Source organism: Narcine bancroftii, chromosome 7, assembly GCF_036971445.1.
Source record: "Narcine bancroftii isolate sNarBan1 chromosome 7, sNarBan1.hap1, whole genome shotgun sequence".
NCBI classification, from domain to species: domain Eukaryota; kingdom Metazoa; phylum Chordata; class Chondrichthyes; order Torpediniformes; family Narcinidae; genus Narcine; species Narcine bancroftii.
Window position 1 is genome coordinate 21,009,903 of NC_091475.1, and position 24,173 is coordinate 21,034,075.

The window sequence follows — 24,173 nt, forward strand, 5'->3', positions numbered from 1 at the left end:
CAAGAAGCATTGGAAAAAAACATTGAGGTGGTGGTGGTGTAAGAGTTTACTTAAGAAAGGGCCACCCTATCAGAGGAACAAAAAGGATTCAGTAGACAAGGGCAGTATTTTTTAAAAATTAATTTAGGCATGCAATACTGTAATAGGCCAATTCAACCCTATGAGTCCATACCACCAATATTACACCCCATTAACCTACACCCCAGTATGTTTTTTCCTCTAGTTATAGACAGTGGGAATAGCAGCCAAGGCAGGGGAATGTTCCTCTTACTGAATGTGGGTCACCAGGGAAGCCAGTAGATTCTGTGAGAAATGCATCCAGCTGCAGCTCCTGACAAACCATATTAAGGATTTAGAGCTGGAGTTGAATGAACGCTGGATCATTTGGAGGCTGGGGGGGGTTTAGACAGGAATTTCAGGATCACACCTCAGAGGCAGGAGGAGGGTAGATGGGTGACGGTCAGGAGAAGGAAAGGGAACAGGCAGGCAGTACAAGGCACCCCTGTGGCCATTCCCCTCAATAACGTACACCATTTTAGATACTGTTGGACTATTTTTAGAGGGTTATGGGAAAAGGAGAAATTACCTACCAGGGACAAGCCACAGTAATCAGGTCTCTGGCATGGAGTCTGATCCTGTGGCTAAGAAGGGAAAGGAGAAGAGGCGAGCTGTATTAATCAAGGATTCCATAGTTAGGGGGACAGATAAGAGTTCTGTGGAAGAGATCAAGTGTCCCAGATAGCATGATAACTCCCTAGTGCCAGGGTCTGAGATATCTCAGATCGATTTCATTGCATTCTCAAGAGGGAGAACGTAGGGATCAAGGCCATAGGTAGGAAGTGTGAGGAGGTCCTGCAAGAAAAGTTCAGGGAGTTAGGCACTAGGTTGATCTCAGTATTGCTACCTATGCCTCAAGCAAGTGAGGTTAGAAATTGGAAGTTAATGCAGCTTAAAGCATGGCTAATAGCTTCAAGGTTTGCTAATGCTGCTTTGAGGGATTTAAATGATTTGCAGGGGGATGGGAACCAAAGTCCCAGAGCAGATAGAGGAGTGGAGGAGGGAAAAGATTATGTGAAAATTACATGTAACGTTAGAAGTCAATGGTGGTTGAAATGATCTCACATGCATCTATTTCAATGCAAGGAGTATTGTAGGAAAGCTTAGTGCGTAGATTGGCATGTGGAATTATGACATTGTGGCCATTAGTGAAACTTAGCTGCAGGACTGGCAGCTCAATGCTCCTGGCTTGTTTCTTCAGACACAGTGGACCCAGGGTTGTGGGATAAAAGGGAAAGGTGTGGCACTGCAAGTCAGGGAAAATATCACAGCTGTGTTCAGGCAGGACAGACCAGAAGGCTTGTCTATTAAGGTTATATGGGTGGAGCTGAGGAACGGGAAAGGTATGACCACACTCATGGGGTTATATTGTGGACTGCCCAATAGTCAACAAGAAACCGTGCACATAACGAGTCAATGAGGGACGATTAAAACAGTGGTTTTTAAACTTTTTCTTTCCATTCACATAGCACCTTAAGTAATCCTTTACTAACACAGAGCACTTATGGCATAGGGATTACTTAAAGTGGTATGTGAGTGGAAAGAAAAAGTTTGAAAACCACTGAACTAGATAGAGTGCAATACTGGATCTCCTATTAGAGAGCGAGACAGGACAGGTGATAGAAGTACGTGTAGGGGAGCATGTTGGGTCTAGTAATTATAATATCATTATTTCCGTTAATTATGGATAAATATAGGTCTGGGCCTCAGGTTGAGATTCTAAATTGGAGAAAGGGAATTTGAGGAAATGAGAAAAGATCTAGAATGCATGGAATAGGATGTTGTTTTTGGGCAAGGATGTATGAAGCAAATGTGGAAGACCTTTAAAGGTGAAATTTTGGAAGTTCAGTCTGTATGTTCCTGTCAGGACTAAAAGCAAATTTAGCAAGCATAGGGAGCCTCGGTTTTCAGGGGATATTAGGATCTGGTTCAGAAGAGAGGTGTGCAGCAGGTAGAGGCAACACGGAGCAAATGAGGTACTTGAGGAGTATAAAAATGCAAAAAGACACGAGGTTGCTTCGACAGACGATGTGAAGGAAAATCCTAAGGGTTTCTACGGGTATATTAACAGCAAAAGGATAGTAAGGGACAAAGTTGATGCCCTCGAAGATCATCTATGTATGAAGCCAAAAGAGATGAGATTTTAAATGTGTTTTTTCATCAGTATTCACAGAAATTGGCAGTCATGGGAAGTAAGGAATACAACAATTGAGATCATGGAACCTTTACAGATTAAAGATGAGGTGTTTGCTGTCTTAAAGCAAACAAGGATAGATAAATCTCTAAGGCTTGACAGGGTATTCCCTTGGACCTTGAGGGAGGCTGATGTAGAAACTGCAGGGGCTCTGGCAGAAACATTTAAAATGTACTTAGCTATGAGTGCAGTGCAGGTAGAGAGTAGCTCATGTTGTTCCATTGTTTAAAAAACCTCCAAAATTAACCCTGAAAATTATAGGCCGGTGAGCCTGACATCAGTATTAGGTAAATTATTGGAAGGTGTTCAGAGAATTAGGATATACAATTATTTGGATAGCCAGAAAATGATTAAGTATAGTCAACATGGTTTTATGCATGGTAGGACGTGTTTAGCCAATCTTTCAGCATTTTTCGAGGAAGCTACCAGGAACGTTTTCGAAGGAAAGGCTGTGGAAGTTGTCAACATGCAAGGCTTTCGACGAGGTCCCACGAGAGATTAGTCAGGAAGGTTCAGAAGCTAGGTAGTGCCCTGGATTCAAAAATGGCTGGATAGGAGAAGCCAGAGAGTAGTGGTGGTTGATTGCTTCTCAGACTGGTGGGGCGTCTAAGAATCTGCGCCAGGACCATTGTTGTGTGGCATCTACATCAATTATCTAGATGATAATGTGGTAAATTGAATGAGAAAATTTGCAGATGACACCAAGATTGGAGATAATGTGGATAGCAAAGAAGGTTTTGAAAACATGCAGAAGGATCTGGACCAGCTAGAAAAATGGCAGCTGGAATTTAATGCAGACCAGTGTGAGGTGTTGCATTTTGGAAGGACAAACCAAGAAGGGACATACACAGTAAATGGTAGGGCACTGGGGAGTGTGGTATTACAGAGGGATCTGGGATTGCAGATCCATAATTCCCTGAAAGTGGCATCACAGGTGGATAGGGTTGTAAATAGAGCTTTTTTGTATATTGGCCTTCATAAATCAAAGTAGTGTAGGAGCTGGGATGTTATGGTAAAGTTGTACAAGACATTTTTGAGGCCAAATTTGGAATATTGTGTGCAGTTTTGGTCATCTAATTCCAGGAAACATATCAATAAGATTGAAAGAGTGCAGAGAATATTTACTAGGATGTTTCCCAGTCTTCAGGAACTGAGTTACAGGGAAAGGTTAACCAGGTTAGGATTTAATTTGCTGGAGCATAGAAAAATAAGGGAGATTTGACGGAGGTATTTAAAATTATGAGGGGGATAAACAGAGTAAATGCAGGTCGGCTTTTTCCACTGAAGGTAGGTGAGATACAAACCAGAGGACCTGCATTAAGTGAAAAAGGGAAAAAGCCAAGGGGGAGCATGAGGGGGGATCTTCTTCACAAAGTGGTGGGATTGTGGAATGAGCTGCTAGCTGAAGTGGTGAATGCAGGCTCAATTTTAAAATTGAAGAGGAATTTGGACAGGTACATAGATGGGAGCGGTATGGAGGTCTTTGACCTGGGTACAGGTCAGTGGGAGAAGGCAGGAAAAAAATGGAGGAGGCTGAGAGGGAGACCACGTTGATCCTCTCTGCCACTCTTATGGTCCTGTGGATTGACCTCCGATTCATTTCTTTGCAGCAATTGTACCACAATGTGATGCATCCAGCCAGGGCACTGTAGCATGCTGACATAATGGTGGCTGGTAGCCTTGCCCGCTTCAGTCTTCTCAGAAAGTGCAGTCACTGTTGCGCATTCCCGACAAGTCAACACACTTAAAAACATCCAATTTTCCTCACATTCCTCTTCCTTCAACCTGTTCCAATTAACTGGAGCAAGTTCTTCAAAGTTGGCTTTGCCCCAATTCTAAATTTTAACTCATCACCTTGGCACATCTCAGAATTATGTCATGAACCTCAGTGTTTTGTGGAGGCATCAGTGTGCAAACATTCATATTATAACCATCTTACAACATTACTATAACAAAATATAAAAATAATAGTGCATGAAAAGTAAGGCTGTGTTTTTGGTTCATTGATTATTCAAGAATCTGGCAGTGTGAAAGAAGCTGCCCTTGTGCCATTGGTTGCTCACCTTTAGGCTCCTGTACATTTTTCCCCCGCAAAGATTGCAGATTGAAGAGGGCATAGCGTGGATGGTGGGGGTCTTCTTTGAGTACAGAGGGTGCTTTTTTTTTAGAACGATACCGTGTCATGCAGATGTCCTCAATGGAGTTTGGTGCCCGTGATGTTGCAGGCAAAGTTAACAACCCTCTGGAGTTTAATCTTGTTGGTGCCTCCATACCAGGCAGCGATGCAAACAGCCAGAATACTCTCCACAATTCACCTGCAAACAGCCAGAATACTCTCCACAATTCACCTGCAGAGTCATCGGTGACATGCTGAATCTCCTCCTTCACCTCACAAAGAATAGCCGCTCTACACAACTATCCTAGACTTTATAGAACAATAGTTACTGGTCCTAGAGCTCATCCACCAACACTTCATCCACTGGTCCTTCCCAATTTCCTAAGACTAGTTCAAGCATTTCTATGTCCTATGTGGCACACTCTACATATTCCTGGAGGAAACTTTCCTGAGCACATATGACAAATTACAACCGGTCTTAACCTTTCATGCTATGACTTTCCCAGTTAATATTTGGAAAATTGAAGTCCCCTAAAATGACAACTTTATTTGACTACAGTTGGCAGCAATCTTCTTAAATATTTGCTTCTCTAATTTCCATTGACAATTTGGGGGCCTGGAGTATACTTCCAACAAATTGATTAAGTGTCAACCTCACCCATCTAGACTCACTAGTCGTCCCATCAGCAATGCCACCTCTGACCGTTGTCGTGACATCCTCCTTAACCAATAGTGTAATAGCCCCTCCACTCCATTTTTACCCCCCACCTGGTCTTTCCTGAAGCACTCTGGAATGCTGAGCTACCAGTCCTGCCCCCTGGTTTCTGTAATGGCTACTATATCCCAGTCATATGTGTTTATCCATTCCCCAACTTCATCGACATTACCTGACAAGCTTCTATTATTAAAATAAGAGCAATTTAAACCAACAGTCTGTTCTTGCTTCCGGCCTTTCTCCTTCCCACCAAACTTTCTCTCATTCCTCTCCAAACCAACTCAAAACTGTCACCTGCAAAGGAGACGATCCCCTTTCCAATCTAGTTTAGGGAGCTTTATTCAGACAACCAGTGGTGTCACTGCCAGAGATGCCGCAATGGCGGTGTTTTCATTGGTGCAGACCCAGAAGAATGGAGAGCAGAGACAGTGCAGCTCTTCAGTGTCCTACCACTCTGTCCTAATATTGATGGCTCTGTTCAGGTTTTAAATAGCTTGTTGAAAGAGCTGATGCCCCTCATCCCCGTTGAGAAGAAGCAGAGACCATGCTACAGGACGGTGACCATGGCAACAGACTAGCAAGGGGCTCAGCAGCTGGGGGACCCCCCCCCCCCCACACAGGCTGATGGCTGCCAGTGACTTGCAGTCGAAGGACCCACACAACTATCCCAGGCTGCTAGGGTTTGACTCATGGTAGCCAGGTATCTGAACCAGGATTCATGAGAGCCCTGAAAGTTTCCTGATCATATCAGGGGTTTATACCTGGAGCTTGGGTTGCTGATGGTTTGAACTGGAGGATGAGTGAGTGCTGGAGACAAATCCACAGACACTCAGCACTTCTGAAGGGATTCTCTTTCTTCCATTGTTAGACATGCTGGGCAATGCTCATGGCGACTTATTTGTTTGCCTTATGGCAGATAAATGTTGAAGTTTATCTCATATATTACATTTTTAATGCATTATTACATGATAATAAAAGGAACCTTTGAACCATTATCTAAATCCTGTTGTCCCTATCCTGGGATTATGTAGAGAGCTTTTGTTAACACCATTCACAATAAAACCTCAGCTAATGTTCAACTAGATATCAGATATCTAGTTTTCTATCTATGAAGTGACTTCATCCAACTGGATAGATATCAATAAAGACAAAAAGGAAGAAAGAAAATCCCGATGGAAGACAAAATGTTATTTACAGAGGTGTTGTTCCAGCTCAAGCGAGGTCAAAAAAAACAAGCAACTTGTTTCTTAAAATAACAATCAGATTGATCCAAATTGCCAAGTTATAAATCTTGCCCAGGTTGTCGAAAAAAAACATCTTTCTGAAGTGTTGATAAACTGCAGGAAATGAAGATAAAATCCTTTCCTGATGCAGCAAGCTCTTTAAAGTCTGTCCAACACCCTGACAAACCAGAGTCGGTGAGTGACAGCGACAGCTGCTAAGCCTGGATGACTGGCCTGGTTTGCCACAGCACTTCTGTTGCCAGTCGAGTCTTCAACCCTTCCACTGTCGCATTTTAAACTCCCTCGACTGAGATGTAACCAGAGTCCGCAGCAGTGAGCTGATGGGCGAGAAGGGAGGGAGGGTGGCAAGGTACTGAAAGGGTTTGGAAGGGATGAGGCAGGGGAACACAAGAATAAGAAAGGAAAATTGCAGAGACATCCTCCACAATGGTACGCCTCTGACTGTTGCACGAACAATGAATGCTGGCGTGGCGGTTAGCACAACGCCTTTACAGCACCAGCGATTGGGACCGGGGTTCAAATCCCATGCTGTCAGGAGTTTGTACGTTCTCCCAGTGTTTGAGTGGGTTTTCCCCTAGGGCCTCTGGTTTCCTCCCACCTTTCAAAACATACCAGGGATGGGCATAAATTGGGCAGCACAGATTTGCAGGCCATGCTGTATGTCTAAATTTAAATTTAGAGTGGCAATGTACAAAACACAGCAAGCCAATGGGAGTACAGCAATATCCCACAAACATGATGACCAAGGATAAATGATCAGATGGGACATCTCTCCTTACAAGTTGAAGCTGATAGATTCCTACAGGAACATACAGTAAAGGAAGCACATTCCACTTAAAAACACAAAAATGCTGGAAGAACTCAGTAGGTTTGGCAGTGTCCATTGGTGAGAGAGAGAGAGAGAGAGAGAGAGAGAGAGAGAGAGAGAGAGAGATTTAAATATAGAGCAGGCATTTCTGACTTGAGCCCTTCTTCAAGGCCCAAAGCATCACTTATATATCATTACTTCCTGTAAATGCTGCAAGACCAAGTTCTTCTAGCATTTTTGTGCTTTTGTGACCACAATCATAGCATTTGCAGACTTCCGTGTTTTTACCCCTTTTAGCACATTGCACTTGGCAACTTTCAGAAAGATATTGTTCAGCTGGAAAGGGTGCAGAAATGACTCACAAGGATGTTACCAGGACTGAGGGTCAGAGGACTTGGGTAGATTTTATTTTAAGGAGGCTGAAACTTTTCTCCCTGGTGCATAGGAGGTTGAGAGGTACCTTATGGGGATTTATAAAATCAGGAGGGGCACAGATAAGGCAAACACCCAGCATTTTTCCCCAGGGTAGGGAAATCCAAAACTGAGGTTTAAAGATGAGATGGGATCTGAGGGGCACCTTTACCACATAGAGAGCTGTGGGATTTTGGAACAAGCTGCCAGAGGACAGTACAATTAAAATGTTTACGACAGTGGTTCTCAACCTTTTTCTTTCCACTCACATACCACTTTAAGTATTCCCTATGCCAATAGGAGCTCTGTGATTAGTAAGGGATTGCTTAAGGTGTTACGTCGGTGGAAAGAAAAAGTTTGAAAACCACTGTTTCAATTGTACCTAATTGACTCGTTATGTGCACTGTTTCATAACTCCAAAGGAAATGGACCAGTGACAATATTTGTCAAGCAAAATATTTCAGTAACAATTGGGTCTAGAGCAGTGATTCTCAACCGTCCCTTCCCACTCACATCCCATCTTAAGCAATCCCTTACTAATCACAGAGCACTGATGGCATAGGGATTGCTTAAAGTGTTATGTGAGTGGGAAAATGATGAGAACCACTGGTTTAAGGGGAGTTTACATAGGTACATGAATAGGAACGATTTAGAGCAGCGATTCTGACCTATGTTTGGCTATGACCACCACCCCCCCCCCCCCCCACCCCCAGCGCCTCCAGGATTCTGCTCAAAGTTTATGTTCCCTTCCCTGTGAAGCAGACAAGTTTTGGTTTCTTCTGTACTTCTCTCCTACTGTCTGCATAAAAAAAAACATACAAAAATATTTGTTATGAAAAGTAAACAGGCCTACTTAAATGCGCTGTGGCCCCGTGGGAGGTAGGGATGGGATAAAGAAGTGGGGGGTGGGCATAGGGCCCTTGTTGAGATTGGCTGGTTTAGTGGAATATGGGTCGAAAGCAGCCAAATGGGACAGTCTGTCCAGACAGCTTGGTTGGCATGGACAAGTTGGGGTTTAAGCAATGAGTATGGAGAGGAACAACATCCATTCTAAACACATTAGAGCAGAGAGAAGGCAAATTCCACAGATGCTGCCTGACCTGCTGAGTATTTTGTGCATTGCTGTGAAACTATACACTTATTGTTTTGGGTTGAAATCACTTCCAATACCCAACTGTTTCTCAGCCCTGCAACTGCCCATTAGCTATACGAATGTCTGAAGCAGGAGGGGCAGGCCCAATTTGCCCCTTGATCCCTGCCATTCAATGAGATCCTAGCTGAACTGACTGCAACCTCAACTCTACATTCTCACCCACCCACCACCCCCCCCAGCTTTCATACTACACCTTAGAATCTGTCTGTGACAGCCATAAACATTTCAAGGACTGCTTCCATTGTGAAAGAGAGTCCCGAGCGCTCTCAGCTCTCTTTTGGGTTCTGCAGAAATGAAAAGATGGCAAATCTATAGAGCCTGAAAGTCAGATGCTCCCACCGCACTCCCAGAATGAAGACAAACACTGGGCGATATTTTCTGTACTCCGAGTGCTACACTGCCAGAGGTTCCACCTTTCTGATGTGGCATAAACCCAACTCTAGGTCCCTAGATAGGTATAGATGGTCTGGGTGCTGGCTGATGGAATTAGACAGAATAATGAGGTGTGGTCTATTATTCAGAAGAAATGTACGAGAATTGTCGATTAATTGGTGTATTTGGGGGGCATGGGCTCATAAACTGGAAGGGCCTGATACATGTCCAAATTTAAATTCAGATGGGCCAAAGGTCTCATTCTGTGCTATGATGTTCTGTGGTTCTAATGCCCTGCTTATTTCAATTTGAATTGAATTATAATTTTATTGACACAGCATGGTAGAAAGCCCTTCCAGCCATGAAATCCATGCCAACTGCACCCAATTAACCTACCAATCCTGTACGTTTTTGGAGAGTGGGAGAAAACTCATGCAGGTGGCGGAGAGAACGCACAAACTCCTTAGAGGCAGAAGGTTGATTTGAACCCAGGTGGCACTAACTTATCTAACCGTGGGGCCCACAATTTTGAAGAGGATTCTATCTGGTATCCCGATCAACAATATTCTCTCCATCAACATCATTGCAAGGGTGACCTGACCATGGCTGGGAACTCCAGGTTGTCTTGCCATTACAACAGCGACCAGAAGTTGTTGAGCAAGGTACAATTGCAACATAATCATGGACATCTCCAACACCAAAAAAGATCATCTGTACTATTGTAACATCATTTTTTCCCCCTATGGTAACTCTGAATATTTATTATCAATCTTTTGTGTTTATTATCTTTTAAATTAAGGATATCTTCAAGAGGCGGTGCTTCAAGAAAGCAACCTCCATCTTCACAGACCCTCACCACCCAGGCCATGCCCTCTTCTCACTGCTACCATCAGGAAGGAGGGACAGGAGCCTGAAGACAAACACCCAACAGTACAAAAACAGCTTCTTCCCCTCCACCACCAGATCTCTAAATGAACAATGAACCACAGACACTACCTCACTGTTTTTGTGCTCGTTTTTTTTTATTTTGTCTTTACAGAATTCTAATTTATCTTGTAATTTTGCATCTTGATTTGCACAGTACTGCTGCCACAGAACAACATATTTCATGAGGCATGCTCATAGCAATAAACCTGATTCTCATCCTTTTTAATTTAAAGCATACTTGTGTAATTACACCACCCCCTCCATGAAGTTCCAATTTGGCTGCAGAAAGTACAAATTTCAGTGCATTCATACATTGTACAATGTGTATGACAATAAACATCGTAACTGAAAAGACATTTTAACAGGTATGAAGGCAGGAAATATTTAGTGGGATGTGAGCCAAAAACAGACAAATGGGTTGAAACACGAAAGTCTGCAGGCACTGTGATTGCAGTAAAAACACCAAAATACTGGAGGAACTCAGCAGATCATGTAGTGTCTATAGGAGGTAAAGATTTATAATATTTTGGGCCTGAGTCCTTCTTCAAGGTCTGAGGAAAAAGCAGACAGGCACCTGAAGAAAAAGGATGAGGGAAGAGGGAAGAAAGGCCAGGAGGAAGAGCACAGGCCAGGAAAGGAGGCCATGGCCAAAAAAAATTGCGAATGGCTACACATGAATTTGGATCAAAAATGTGTTTTTTTTTTAAATCACCAATTGATGTTTGCGATGCTCTTAAATGGAAACAGGAATTAGTATTTCCCATTATTATTCCTGAGAACAGTTCAATGGATGCTGCTCTCATCTCAGTCAAATGTCCAACTCCAACTTCAACTATTGTGGGGTCTGAGGTCCAGATGGATTGATTCTTGGGTTACGTGGAAGTCATTTGCAGTAAACATGCAAGAAAGTAAAACAGAGGCCCAGATCAGATTAGTCACTGAGTGGCCGGAAGGATTCAAGGGGCTGAACAGTTTCCTCCCGTGAGAGTTCCAAAATTAAATTGGGATTCTTAAAATGGCACCGTCAATAAATGACAGGGAGAGGTTCTAGTAAACTGTCATTAAGTTGAACTCGGTTTCTCTCTCTACTTGATCTACTGAGAATTTCCAGCATGCTCCACACTCACCAAAAGGACAGTGAACCCATTCAAACACTTAAAATGCCCAATGTGTTTCATAATAAGCTTAAGCTTATTGCCATCTGAATGTACATATACAACCTGAAGTAATAGCTCTTCTTTGGACCATAGCGTACACACACAGTACACTCTACACAAAATGACATATAAACATAGAGATCAAAAATAAATATACAGTCAAATACCTGGTATTCGGCACCTATGGGGATTGTAGATCCTAGACAATTTTTTGGTTGCTTGAGATTGCATGTTGCATGATTGGTGAGCCATCAGTGAGGCGCACCAATTTTAAACTTCCATATTTTTTACCTATTTATTTTTCGCAATTGTTTTTGCCGGTTGCTTGAGGCTGCCAACTGCTTTAATTCCAGGTAACTGGGATTTTACTGGAGATAGAAAAATAATTTCTGGGTTTCCAAGATTGCTCAACAGTCTCACTGCTGGTGGGAATCAACTGACATCACAATGGTGAAGTGAACACCAGTATAGAGGATATTCACCAGGATGTTGCCTGGATTGGAGGTCTTCAGAAATCACAAAGGCTGGGCCCTATCTTCCTTTGAGAGAAAGAGTGTGAGGGGTAATGTGATAGGGTTACACAAGATTACAAGCAGCATAGATAGGGTAGATGATTAGAATGTTTCCCCACATGAAAAGCAAGAGGATATGGAATTGTAAAGAGGGAAAGCACACTTAAAGGGGATTTGAGGGGGAAATTTTCTCTCTCTCTCTCTCACCTTCTCTCCCACTGCCCCCCCCCCCCTATTTGCCTTCATTTGGCCCATACCCAAACCCTTCCAATCCATGTATCTGTCTGAATGTCTTTTGAATGTTACAATTGTCCCTGCTTCTGAAAGCTGGATCCATCTACCCACCACCCTCTCTGTGAAGGAGCACATTGGGTCCTTTTTAAATTTTTAAATCTTCCCCCTAAATTTTAGATACATCTACACTGGTGGGGGGGGGGGGGGGGTAGTGGGGAAGGTGCATGTCTATTTATGTCCTTCACAATTTTACAAGGTTGCCCCTCAGCCGCCTTCCATCTAGGGAGAAAGTTCCCAGCCTAAACATGGTGAGCATGCACTGATGCTGCCAGCAAAGTCCACAACATAAAGTAACATTTATACATCACCTTCTCAACCTCATGACATCCCAAAGCAATTCACAACCAGTGAATCTTTGGTATTAAATTTTTTAATTTAATTTCCCTCCTCCCCGCCACCCACCCCCACCCCAAGCCTGTGCTTCCCAATTCCATCCAATTGATTTCCAACCTGCATGCATTTTGGAGGGTGGGAGGAAACCAGAGCACCCAGAGGAAAACCAAGCATATGCAGGGAGACCATAAAAACTCCTTACAGACTATGCTACACTGTTATCAATTCCTCCACCACCCCCTGCCCAAATCTGCCCAACTGTTCCCATTTTCCACCCTTAATTTGGATCCATTCTTCATCTTCCTTTCTTATCAAATTCCATCACCCACAGCCCTTGGCTGTCTCCACCCATCACCTTCCTACCTTCACCCTTCCCTTTCCCACCTTCCCTGGATCCACCCACCCATCAACCCCACCTCCCCTGGATCCACCCACCCATCGACCCCACCTCCCCTGGATCCACCCACCCATCGACCCCACCTCCCCTGGATCCACCCACCCATCGACCCCACCTCCCCTGGATCCACCCACCCATCGACCCCACCTCCCCTGGATCCACCCACCCATCGACCCCACCTCCCCTGGATCCACCCACCCATCGACCCCACCTCCCCTGGATCCACCCACCCATCGACCCCACCTCCCCTGGATCCACCCACCCATCGACCCCACCTCCCCTGGATCCACCCACCCATCGACCCCACCTCCCCTGGATCCACCCACCCATCGACCCCACCTCCATCGCTTGGTAGCTCTTGCATCACCCTTGCATAGCTATGTCCCCTACACAGAATTTAAAACATTACAGTACAGGCCCTTCAGCCCACAATGTTGTGCTATGTAAATCTACTTCACAATAATCTAACCCTTCCCCATCTCATACCTATAATCTTCTATTTTTCTTGTATCCATATGCCTATCCAAGATCCTCTGGATCCACCACCACCCCCATTCTCAGAGTGAAAAAAAACTTACCTCTGACATCTCCCCTAAACATTCCTCCTTATCCTTAAAATAACAATTTTCATCCCTTCTTTCCCCTACTCACTTACCTCTAAGTAATCCTTTACTCACCACAGAGGATGCCATTGGTGCTCTGTGGTGAATAAGGGATTACTTAAGGTAGTATGTGAATAAAAAACAAAAGGTGGCAAACCACTGGCTGAAACAGATGTCCTCTAGTATTTGCTATTATCGCCCCATGGGAAAAAGTGCTGGCTGTCCACCTTATCTAGGCTCCTCATCACCTCATTTACCTCTGTTAAGTCCCCTCTACCCTTTCCATCCAGAGAAAGGTTGCACTCCAAACCATTGCTCTCCACTGAAAGTTGCAGAATTCTTCTAGCAGCTTGGTTTTTGCCCCAGATTCCCACATCTCCATACCCCTTGTACCGACCCAAAATACCATTGAAACATTCCATCACAGCAAGCTCCCACAAACAGAAAAATGACTGAAGATTAGATAATGTCACAGAATTAAAGGTGTCATGATTACTGTAGCAGCTAGTGAACGTTATTACAGTGCCAGCGACCCGGGTTCAAACCCAGCCCTGTCTATAATGGGTTTGTACATCCTGCACGAGTTTTCCTCAAGTGCCCTGGTTTCCTCCCACCAAATCGTAGAGGGGTTGGAAGTTAATTGGGTACAAGGGCTGGCTACGAAGGGTTGGCCAATGCCATCATGGGCATCAGTCTTCACTTCGTCAAGGACATCTACAAGAGCCAGTGTCTCAAAAAAGCAGCATCTATCATCAATGACCCAGGCCACGCCCTCTTCTTAATGCTATCATCAGGAAGGAGATACAGGACCCAAAAGACGAGCACCCAACATTACAAAATTAGCATCTTCCCTTCCACCATCAGATTTATGAATAGACAATGAACCACAGATACTACCTCATTTTTCGTTTTTTTTTCCCTACTCATTATTTATTAAAAATTGCAACGGACAGCATAAGGCATCATACTGCTGCCTCAAAACAACAACTTTAGTGACACGTGTTCATGACAATCAACTGGATTCTGATTCTGTTTGGGTTGGCATGGGTTCCTACTGTGGGGTTTTTTTTCCTCAATTTAAAAAACCCTAATGGTACAACAGAGGGCATTCAGTCCATCAAGTAAACCCATTCCCACATTTGTTCCTCAACCTTGCAAACTCGTTTCCCTCAAGGGTCTATCAGGTCCCTCTTGAGAAGGATAAAGAATGGCCTGTCAGGTCCCTCTTGAAAAGGATGAGAGAAGGATAAAGAATGGCCTGGGATCTGTGATGACTTCCCCACTCTTCTTCACACATTGCGGAAAGAAGAAAGGCTTTGGCCCGAAATGTCAGTAATACCTCTTTACCTCCTCTGAGGTCCACCAGCCTCTGCGTTTTTAAAGCAAACCTTGCCTTGGTTTATTATCTTATTTCAAAACCAACATTTCCAAATGTGCAGCCCTTCCTCTAAACCACAAATATTAAGAATGGAAGCAGAATACTTGATTCAGAGGAGAACACAACCCCACAAGACACGACAGATTCTAAGAATCATAATGAAAAGTATCACTTCCTGGTTCAAAGTAAGAATACTTCAGTGTGAGCCAAGAGTAAACACTGACTCAGGATTTTGGGCAGGTTTTGTCATGAGGCAAAAAAAAAAATCACAACTTAAACCTTGAAGATCAGTTTACAGAAATTAGAAATTCCTCGGTGCTATTTTTCTAATGTTAAAACAAAAATCTTCTTCAAAATCCTCATTGAAAAAATAAAGCATTTCATTCCAAATCAGCATTTTTTTTGGCCCTGTGCAACACCACTTGGGTTCACCCACGGTGGGCGACTAGTGTCAAATTTCCCACGTTAGCAGCATCTTTCCTAACAGCTCTGAGCTCTGGAAGTAGCCGGTTTATATGGCTACATCTCCAAAATAAAAATGCTCCTCCAAGTACTAGAGAGTGTTGCCATGCTGCAAAGGTGGGAGGAAGTGGCAGAATAAGCCTAGTGGTGTCGAGGGATCGTGCATGCTTCTGGTGATGGATATGTTCAGTTGGCAGCTTACTCAAGCAAAGCGTGCTAATGGCAGAAAGTTTCCAGGTAAGTAAAGACACAAACATCCTCTATGAGCACCTGCAATTTTGAGAGTCAGGCTCCTTAGCAAAAGCCACCATTTAGACATGAATGCAAAAATCATTACCTGCAACAGAAACACATTACAAGTGGAGCAAAGCAGCAGGAAAGTACGCAGAGCGGCGCTGAGGAAGCCTGTAACCTTCCTCAGGCAAAGTCTTGAGGAGTGAGGGGTGCCCTGACTCAGGTCTTGCAAGCAGTGCAAACATTGGAGGTTCATCTGGCTGCTGGTCACAAGTGGACTTGAAGTCAAGGTTATGCGCACTCTCAGTAACCTTGCCACGTGATCCTTGAAAGGTCACTAGAGGACATGAGTGCTCAATCCTGCACTGCAGAAGACAAAAGACATCTACTGACAAAGAGAAGGCTCTTCAATCTCAATAAATCCACCTCTGCCTTCTATCTACAAGGGGCCTTTGAGTGCAATGCAGTGTGCCCTAAGTGCAGGCATTCAATTGATTCATTGACCTCCCTGTCACCAGTTCACTTCTTTTGGCCAATGCTTTTCTACAGCCTCTTTCTTCACTTGACCAACATGGAACAACTTTTGCATTTGCAATGCCTGCTACTTAATTTAATTCAGTGATGCAGCACAGTATCAGGACCTTCTGGGCCATGAGCCCGCGCTGCCCAAATACACCCATGCGACCAACTAAGCCCATACATGCATCTTGGATACGTGGGAGGAAACCAGAACAATTGGAGGAAACCCACATGGGTCACAGGGGAACATACAAACCCCTTACAGACCACAATGGATTTGAACTTGGGTCACTGGCACTATATACCATTGTGCCAACCACTACGTCACCCGTGATACCCTTAATTGTAAAGGGTGAACCTGGTGGAGTCACCCAGGGGAGCAGAGACTGGGGTCCCAGTAAGGAAGCGAGTTTGTACAGGACTCTATGAATGTCTGCAGGGGAGATGGAACTGTTATCAAGTCATCTGGCACAGAAATTACCATTTTTAAATCTTAAATATTTAAATATTATTTACAGCGTGGTAGAAGCCGATTCCACCCATTTAAACTCACGCTGCCCAATTACTCCCAAATTAACCTGCAGTCCCCATACATTTTGCAGAGTGGGAGGAAACCTGAGCACCCGAGAAAAACCCACACCAACACAGGAGGTGCCAGATTCGAGCCCTAGTTAATGGTGCTAGATTAGTGATAATGAGCTTATTCTCATACACAATGTACAATTCTTAATTGCTGCAGATGTACCTGTAAAGAAAAATGATAGCTGACCACTGAGTTTAGCAGAACATAGGCATCTATTTACCAGCTTTATCCCATTTTATTGGTCCACATCTCCTCCCACACTGATAGCAACATACAACTGTCAATTAGCCATCCACCCAATCAGCATTGGGAGGAGACTGGAGTCTCTGGAAGAAACCCACTCAGTCACAGGGAAAACATTCAAATTCCGCACAGAAAGCACCAGACATCAGTATCACACCCGAGTCTCCGGAGCAGTGAGAGAGCACCACTTGCCACGCCACAGCGATGGCCACAACCCACTGAACAATCCACCAGGGACTAGGCCTTTGTATTCCAAACTCTCACTGGAAAGTCTCATGGCTTCAAATCAGAATTATCATCTGGGCTGCACAACAGCACCAGGGTTACACGAACATCTTACAGCATTAAAGTTAACGCCTGATGCCTGCCTTTGCTCACCTACTGAAGCCCTTAAGATTCATAATTGCCAAATTATCATGAAAGCAGCACTGGTTTTTCATGTGGCAGTCTGCAGATGAATCTGTTGGGTCAGATCTCATCCCAAATTAACACCAGAGGCACACATAACATGTTGAACTTGCCCCACCTGCCCAAAGTGGCAAGCAGTGGGGAATGGTGGGTGGGGGGGGGGAGGGGCTATTCTCAATTGAAATGTGGTAACATGGGTTGAGCAAATCACATGCAAGTGTATTGGATCACAGTCCAGATCAGCCATTCTCCATCTGTTTTTTTGGCTATGGCCCACTTCAGAGTCTGTTGAAAGTTTAGGGGCCCCCTTCCCCATGAAGCAGTCAAAGTTCAGTTGGTTTCTTGTGTACTTCCCTCTGACTAACTACATAAAAAATATTTTGTGATTTCAGTCTGTGGCCTCCCCTTACATGTGCTGTGGCCCTCCTGGGATTGGGGGGGCGGGGTGGTGGTGGGGGGAAAGGTGTATGCCCCCCCCATTGAGAATGGCTACTCTATCTCCTTCTGTATCTGGATATTGACCAGTGAGGAAGGCTCTCAAGCAACTAGCAGGGCTTATCGCCCCAAGGGACCACATTTGTGGGAATGGTGCTGTGTAGAGCAATGAACAGCTCATACTACAAACATACAGATTCTGAATGCATACATTAATGAGGAAGCATACAGGAGGCAAACTGATCAGCTAGTTGAGTGGAGTCACTACAGCAACCTTGCACTCTCGATTAGCAAAACTAAGGAACTGATTCAAACCAAGAGTACACAAACCAGTCCTCATGGAGGGGTCAGTGACAGAAAGGTGAAGAATTTCATATTCTTGGGTGTCAACATCCCTGAAGATCTATCCTGGGGCCTCCATGTCGATGCAATCACAAAGGCAGCTCATCAGCATCTCAGCATCTTGAGGAGATTTGGTCCATCACCAAAGATTGTTGGCACATTTCTACAGGTGTACTGTGGAAAGCATTCTGACTGCTTGCATCACTTTTCTGGTAATGGATGTACCAATGCACATGACAGAAAATGCCCACAGAGAGCGGTGAACTCGGCCAGTGCCATCAAGGGAATCAGTCTTTACTACATCAAGGGCCTCTACAAGAGGCAGTGTCTCAAGAAAGCAGCCTCGCTGCCCAGGCTATGTCCTCTTCTCCCTGCTACCATCAGAGAGGTGGTAGAGGAGCCTGGAGACAACAATGAACCCCAGACACTACCTCACTTTCCTTTTACACCAATTTCTTTATTGATTTTTGTTTAAAGTAAATTATTGCATTTTTGCACCTGTAATACTGTCACAAAATAATTTTGTGATACTTATTCAAGACAATAAAATCTGATTCTGTATGGTAATATGAATTTGTAGCGTATGAGATAAGAAAGTAAAAAAAAACATTTGCACTGTTTTTTTTAAATTGTGCACAAAATATATTTAAGTGAGTTGGCCTAACCAAACTTTAATGCCATCAACATAATTCAATTGAAAGAGGATTTGTGGACAGGGGTTGATGCCACACTTTGGTCAAGTTAAACGGAATTGGGAGGGGGGGGGGTCTCTGGACAAAAAGTAGAATGATGCTTAGCCCTTAGGGCTGGAGTGGCAAAGGGGAGAGATACTGTGGAAAGGATTTCTCTGCAACCCACCTCAATTGAAAAATTCACATGCTGGCACACAAGAGTAAAAGAGGCCACCATACACATTGCAATCCATGGCCTACTCTTGCTTCTTTCCCTCCCCCCACACCCCCCCACTCCACGTGTGTTTACAAATTCCTCCTTGCACCCCCCCCCCCACTCCCCACTCTTATGGTCTTACAGTTCTCTGAGCATCTCCTACACCCTTCACTCCCACGCTAGGGAATTTCCCCTGCCATCCTTGCTCCAGCACCTGAAAACCAACACATCTCGACACGTTGCCACGGTTTATCTCCCCTGGGGAAAAGAGGGGGGGGGGGGCTTTTTTTAAGCCGTTAGTGCTTCAGTTGGTCAGCTCACAGGCGAGGTGGGACGAGAGGATGCTCTGACCAAAGGGCTAAGATGGCAGAGGGCTCTGCCACTGGCGACAAAGGTTGGTTGGGGGGGGGGGGGTGGCCCAGTGCCCTGTGCCCTTCTGCAATGCAATAGTCTGCTGGCTCCAACTGGGGGGGGGGGGGCGCGGACGGGACAGGAGGGAGCGGTGAGCTTCGACAATGGGTCAGCGTCCCCCGCTGTCCAGGGCTGGAGTAAGACGGTAGGAAGGACAGCACAGACTATTACGAGTAGCATTTTTGCTCCAAACAATAAATTAAATACCTAATCAATAACCTGCGGCTAATATCATTCAAACATTTCAGCCTGCAAGCCACTCAGCGTTGACCAGACTGACCACCGGGAGGAACAGGTTCAAGACTGGATATAGATTTCCCAGTCACGAACCTTTGAAAAGGGGGCTCTGTTTTTTTTATTGTTGGAGGGTGGGGGATAGGAATTAAAAGTATGAACAACCCTAACACCAGCAACTCCCCCCCGCCCCCCAGACTTTCCTCAAGGATGCAAGGGAAACACAAGACCAGGACCATAATCTGGTCCCCACACAGGACCATGAGATCATCCAGTCAGACCATTAAAAATCGAAGGATGGCACTTTGGTGATCCCCAGTGAGGTAGGAAACTCAGCTCTTCTTGGTGGGGGTGGGGGCTGGAAAAGACGTGGAAGGGGGCTCCGGATCCCCCGAAAGAGAAGGAGCACCGGGAACCCACTCATTCTCCCTTGCAGAGCCGGAGACGGACCACTTCTTCTCTCAATCTGGGTGATTTCATATCAACAGACAGACCCCCCCCCCCCCCCCCCAACACCCACCCACACACACAATTGCATGTATGCCATTTATAAAATGGTCGATAGATTTCTCTCCTTCCCTCCCCTTTACCTGATCTTCCGGAAATCCCAAGGCAAGATGAATCAAGGTTGGAGTTGGAAATGGTTACAGACCCGCTGAAATGTATCGTTCTGCCCGGCGCGAGGCAGGCCCGCTGCCGCTGATGTATCCAAGCGGTGACGGGGATACAAAGTAACCGGCTGTAAGGTGTCCTCTGTGCCGTCCTCAATCCAGCGAGGGAGGGAGGGAGGGAGGGAGGGAGGGAGGGGGGTGGGTGGGTGGGAGGGGGGGGGGGGGGAGAATAGAAAAAAAACAGATCCAAAAAAAAACCTGGGCCTGTCTCACAAGCACACACAAAAAAACCAATTACATCGTCAAAGGGTTGGAAATAATCGCCTGACTTGTTCCAGTGGAGACGTACTTTCTCTCTCTCCCTCTCACACAGACACACACTACAGCAGCAGCCTTCGCTCGGCCACATGCAGAATGAAGCGATTGCCCTCACTGTTAGACACCTCCCAGCTCATGTAAAAAAAAATCACACACATACGACACACTACACCAGTGCTGGGAGGTTGGAGCCACACGTTTAACCCTTTGTGGGGACTGACATAAAACATTCAACCTCACCTCCACCCACGGATACTTTCTTCGACACGTATGTCTTTTAATGTTCCTCACTGCACTTCACAAAGTACCTCGTCCACTTGGGCTCTCCTGGGTGTGGGAACCACCCAAATACTCTCTCGATTTGAATCAGTTGAGTTGATTGAATTGGTGACAGTGACTTCACCCACAAAGAGCACCGTTCGACCCATCGAACTTTGGCACCACTCCAGTCGGGACACCCACCCCCGCCCACTTCCTGCAGCTTTGCAAATTCTCTTCGTTCCATGTACACAGAACAAAAAAAATGTTTGCCTTTGTTCGGCCAGTAAAGGGCGCACGAAGGGGGCCCCCGCCAAGGAGAGAAAGAGAAGCAAATGAGAGTCACTTCATCGGCCCTGGAGCTTGCCGTTTAGGCTTTTGGTCTGCACAGAGGGTGCGCACAGAGTCAGTGGGCCGAAGGACCTGTTTCCATGCTGTACGGCTCTGACTCCATTTACAATGTTAGATCTGCCATGAGACCATAAGATGCTGAAGCAGAATTGGGCCATGGTGGGGTGGAGTGGGGGAATCAGGTCTGCCATTCAAATCATGGCTGATGTATTTTTCCTCTCAACCCCACAGACTTCGACACCCTTACTAATCAACTTTAAATGACTTGGCCTCCACACCCATCTGTGGCAGCAAATTTGCCATCTTCTGGCTGAAGAAATTCTTCCGCATCTCTGTCCTAAAAGGTGGTCCTTTTATTTTGAGGTTGCGGCTTCAGGTCCTAGACTCTTCCACCACTGGAAACATCTTATCCCTGCTCACGCTGTCCAAAGTTTACTAGTGTTAAAAAAAAGTTAATGGACTCTCGCAGAACTAGATCGTTCAGCCCGGCATGCCCACGCTGAGTATCACAGCACGTCTACGTTCCATTTAATGCCAGTTGGCTCCAGAGTCTGAGAGGGATACCGCACAGAAGCAAGCCATTTGAGCCAAAGCTGTGACCACAATAAACCAGCCTTCTATGTTGTGGCCATTCAAAGTCAGGTTTATTGTCGTGAACGTGTATCACAAAATGTATTATTTTGCTCAGTCTGGTGCAGAACAAGCTGCAAAATTATTATAAATTATAATTCTGTAAATATAAGGTTTAGTGCAATAAAAAAAATAAAAAGAGCATCGATTTCTGGGCTGACAATAGCAAATACCAGAGGGCATCTGTTTAAGCTGGATGAAGGAAAGTTTAGGGGCGATATTAGAAGTAAGTTTTCTTGACATAGCTATTAGTGAGGGCCAGGAATGCATGCCAGGGGTAGAGGTGAAGGCTGGTACAATTGCAACAACATTGAAGTAAATGCTCTTAGGTAGGCACATGGGTGTAAAGAAAATAAGGGTATGGGTGTAAGGTAGGGAAAATTTATTTTCTTCCTGAGGAGATTTATGTAGGTCGGCACAACATATATATAATGATTCTCCCACTCTTGGGAAAATCTCATGACTTGAGCTCCTTTTGATCTTACATGTTTGAATAAGGTAAATCCCCATTCTTCCAAACTCCAAGGAATACAGAGCCAAGCTGTCTGGACTGCCTTGATAGGACAAGTCCCTCATCCCAGGCGAATTTTTTTTGCCACCTCTGCAGTGCTACCACATCCAAACAACAAAGCCTTTAAAGTGGTTTTGCCGGAAACATGGCAAGTGTTTTGAGAAAAGGACAACTGAAGGGTGAACCAACGGGGCTCTTTAAAACTGAGAAGGATTTGCTTCTGTATTTACTCATATTTCTGACAACATGGAAAGAGATCATTAAGTTCATCAGTCTATGTGGCTCTCAGAATCATTCCTTCACTCCCATCCTCCCTGTGACCCATCCTCCCTCCCAGCCACACTGGAGGCAATTTACAGTGGTCATTGATCATGGATTACCCATTAATTATCCATCGTTTGGAGGCATCTTTGTGAGGAGCTGCCTTAAGAAGGCAGCTAACATCATCACGGATCACAATCTCTTCTCTCTGCAGAAGGCACAGAAGCCTGAAATGCAGCACCTCTAGGTTCAACGGCTGTCTTTTTCCAGCAGTCTCTTGAACCTATCTGTACTAGCTGAACCTTAACCATAAAGTACCCCAGGACCACCAAAAGATCAGTTTGCGTATTGAAATATCACTTTTTTTCTAGCACGACTACAACTGTGGATATTTCAGTATCCTTTTATATTTATTTACTCTATGTTTTGACTTATTCTGGGTATTTACACTATTCAAATTCATGTATCTCTTTGGCTGCAGCAAGTAAGAATGTTGGTGCATCTGTACATTGAACAGGACAATATACGACAATAAACTCTCATCATCATCCAAACTAGCCATTCTCAAACTTTTATTGGCTATGCACCCCCCACCCCGAGGACTCTGCTCAAAGTTTATGGGCCTCCTTATCTGTGAAGCAATCAAGTTTTGTTAGTTTCTTCCATACTATTCTCATACCAACTAGATTTTTTAAAAGCATAAGAGTATTTATGCTACATGAGGTGAAAAGAGAACAAGAAAAAGGTGTGTGCTGGGGGGTGGGGGGAGGGGGAAAGCCTAGGGCACCCATTGAGAATGGATGATCTAAACCAGACCATCTTTTGGCTTGTAGGAGAAAAAAAAGAATACCTGAAGGAAATCCACATCATCATTCTTCAGGCAACCTTTATGGCCATTGGTCGTTCTTCCAGTTGAGTTTACATAGAACATTACAGTGCAGAGACAGGCCTCTTTGGGCCTTCTACTCTGTGCTGAATCTTTTTTTTTTGCCTAGTCCCATTGACCTGCACCCAGCCAATAGCCCTCCATACTTCTTCCATCCATGTAAATGCTAAAATTGAGCTTGTTCCACACCCCGACTACTCTCTTTGTGAAGAAGTTCTTCCTCATGTTGCCCCTAAATTTTTCCCTTTTCTCTTAACTCATGTCCTTTGGTTTGTATCTCACCTACCCTCAGTGGAAAAAGCCTATCTACAATTACACTGTCTATCTCCCTCATAATTTTAAATACCTCTATCAAATCTCCTCTCATTCTTCCATCTTCCAATGAATAAAGTCATAACCTGTTTAATCTTTCCCTGTATCTCAGTTCCTGAAGTTCAGGCAATATCCTAGTGAATTTTCTCTGTATTCTTTCTATCACTAGGTGGCCAAAACTGCACACAATACTCCAAATTTGGCCTCACCAATGTCTTATACAACTTTAACATAACATCCCAATTCCTGTTCTCAGTACTTTTATTTATGAAGGCCAATATGCCAAAAACTCTCTTTACAACCCTATCCACCTTTGACAGCACTTTCAAGGAATTATGTATCTGTATTTACAGATCCCTCTGTTCTACCGCACTCCTCAGTGCCCTACCATTTACCGTGTATGTCCTTTCATGGGATTTCCTTCCAAAATTCAACACCTCACACTTGCCTGCATTAAATTCCATTTGCCATTTTTCAGCCCATTTTTCCAGCTGGTCCAGATCCCTCTGCAAGCTTCGAAAACCATCTTTGCTATCCACAACACCTCCAATCTTAGTGAGATCTGCAAACTCACTGATCCAATTTACCACATCATCATCTAAAGCA

At 44.6% G+C, this 24,173-nt stretch overlaps 1 protein-coding gene and 1 long non-coding RNA gene across 11 annotated transcripts in view; one reads left to right on the forward strand and one right to left on the reverse strand.

Annotated features, from left to right (window-relative positions):
- nrip1a (nuclear receptor interacting protein 1a) overlaps window positions 1-20,779 on the reverse strand; it is a 116,376-nt gene extending 95,597 nt beyond the window's left edge. For 6 of the 10 annotated variants that reach the window (XM_069889037.1, XM_069889043.1, XM_069889041.1 and 3 more), the window contains exon 1: window positions 20,020-20,487. The gene's annotated coding sequence lies outside the window, so the exon portion shown is untranslated. The other 4 variants (XR_011341606.1, XR_011341605.1, XR_011341607.1 and 1 more) reach the window with 4 other exon arrangements.
- Window positions 19,103-22,894, forward strand: LOC138738578 (uncharacterized). Its single transcript, XR_011341608.1, has 3 exons — window positions 19,103-19,178; window positions 19,627-19,752; window positions 21,199-22,894. It is a non-coding gene; the product is annotated as an uncharacterized lncRNA (long non-coding RNA).
- The last annotated feature ends 1,279 nt before the right edge of the window (window positions 22,895-24,173 follow it).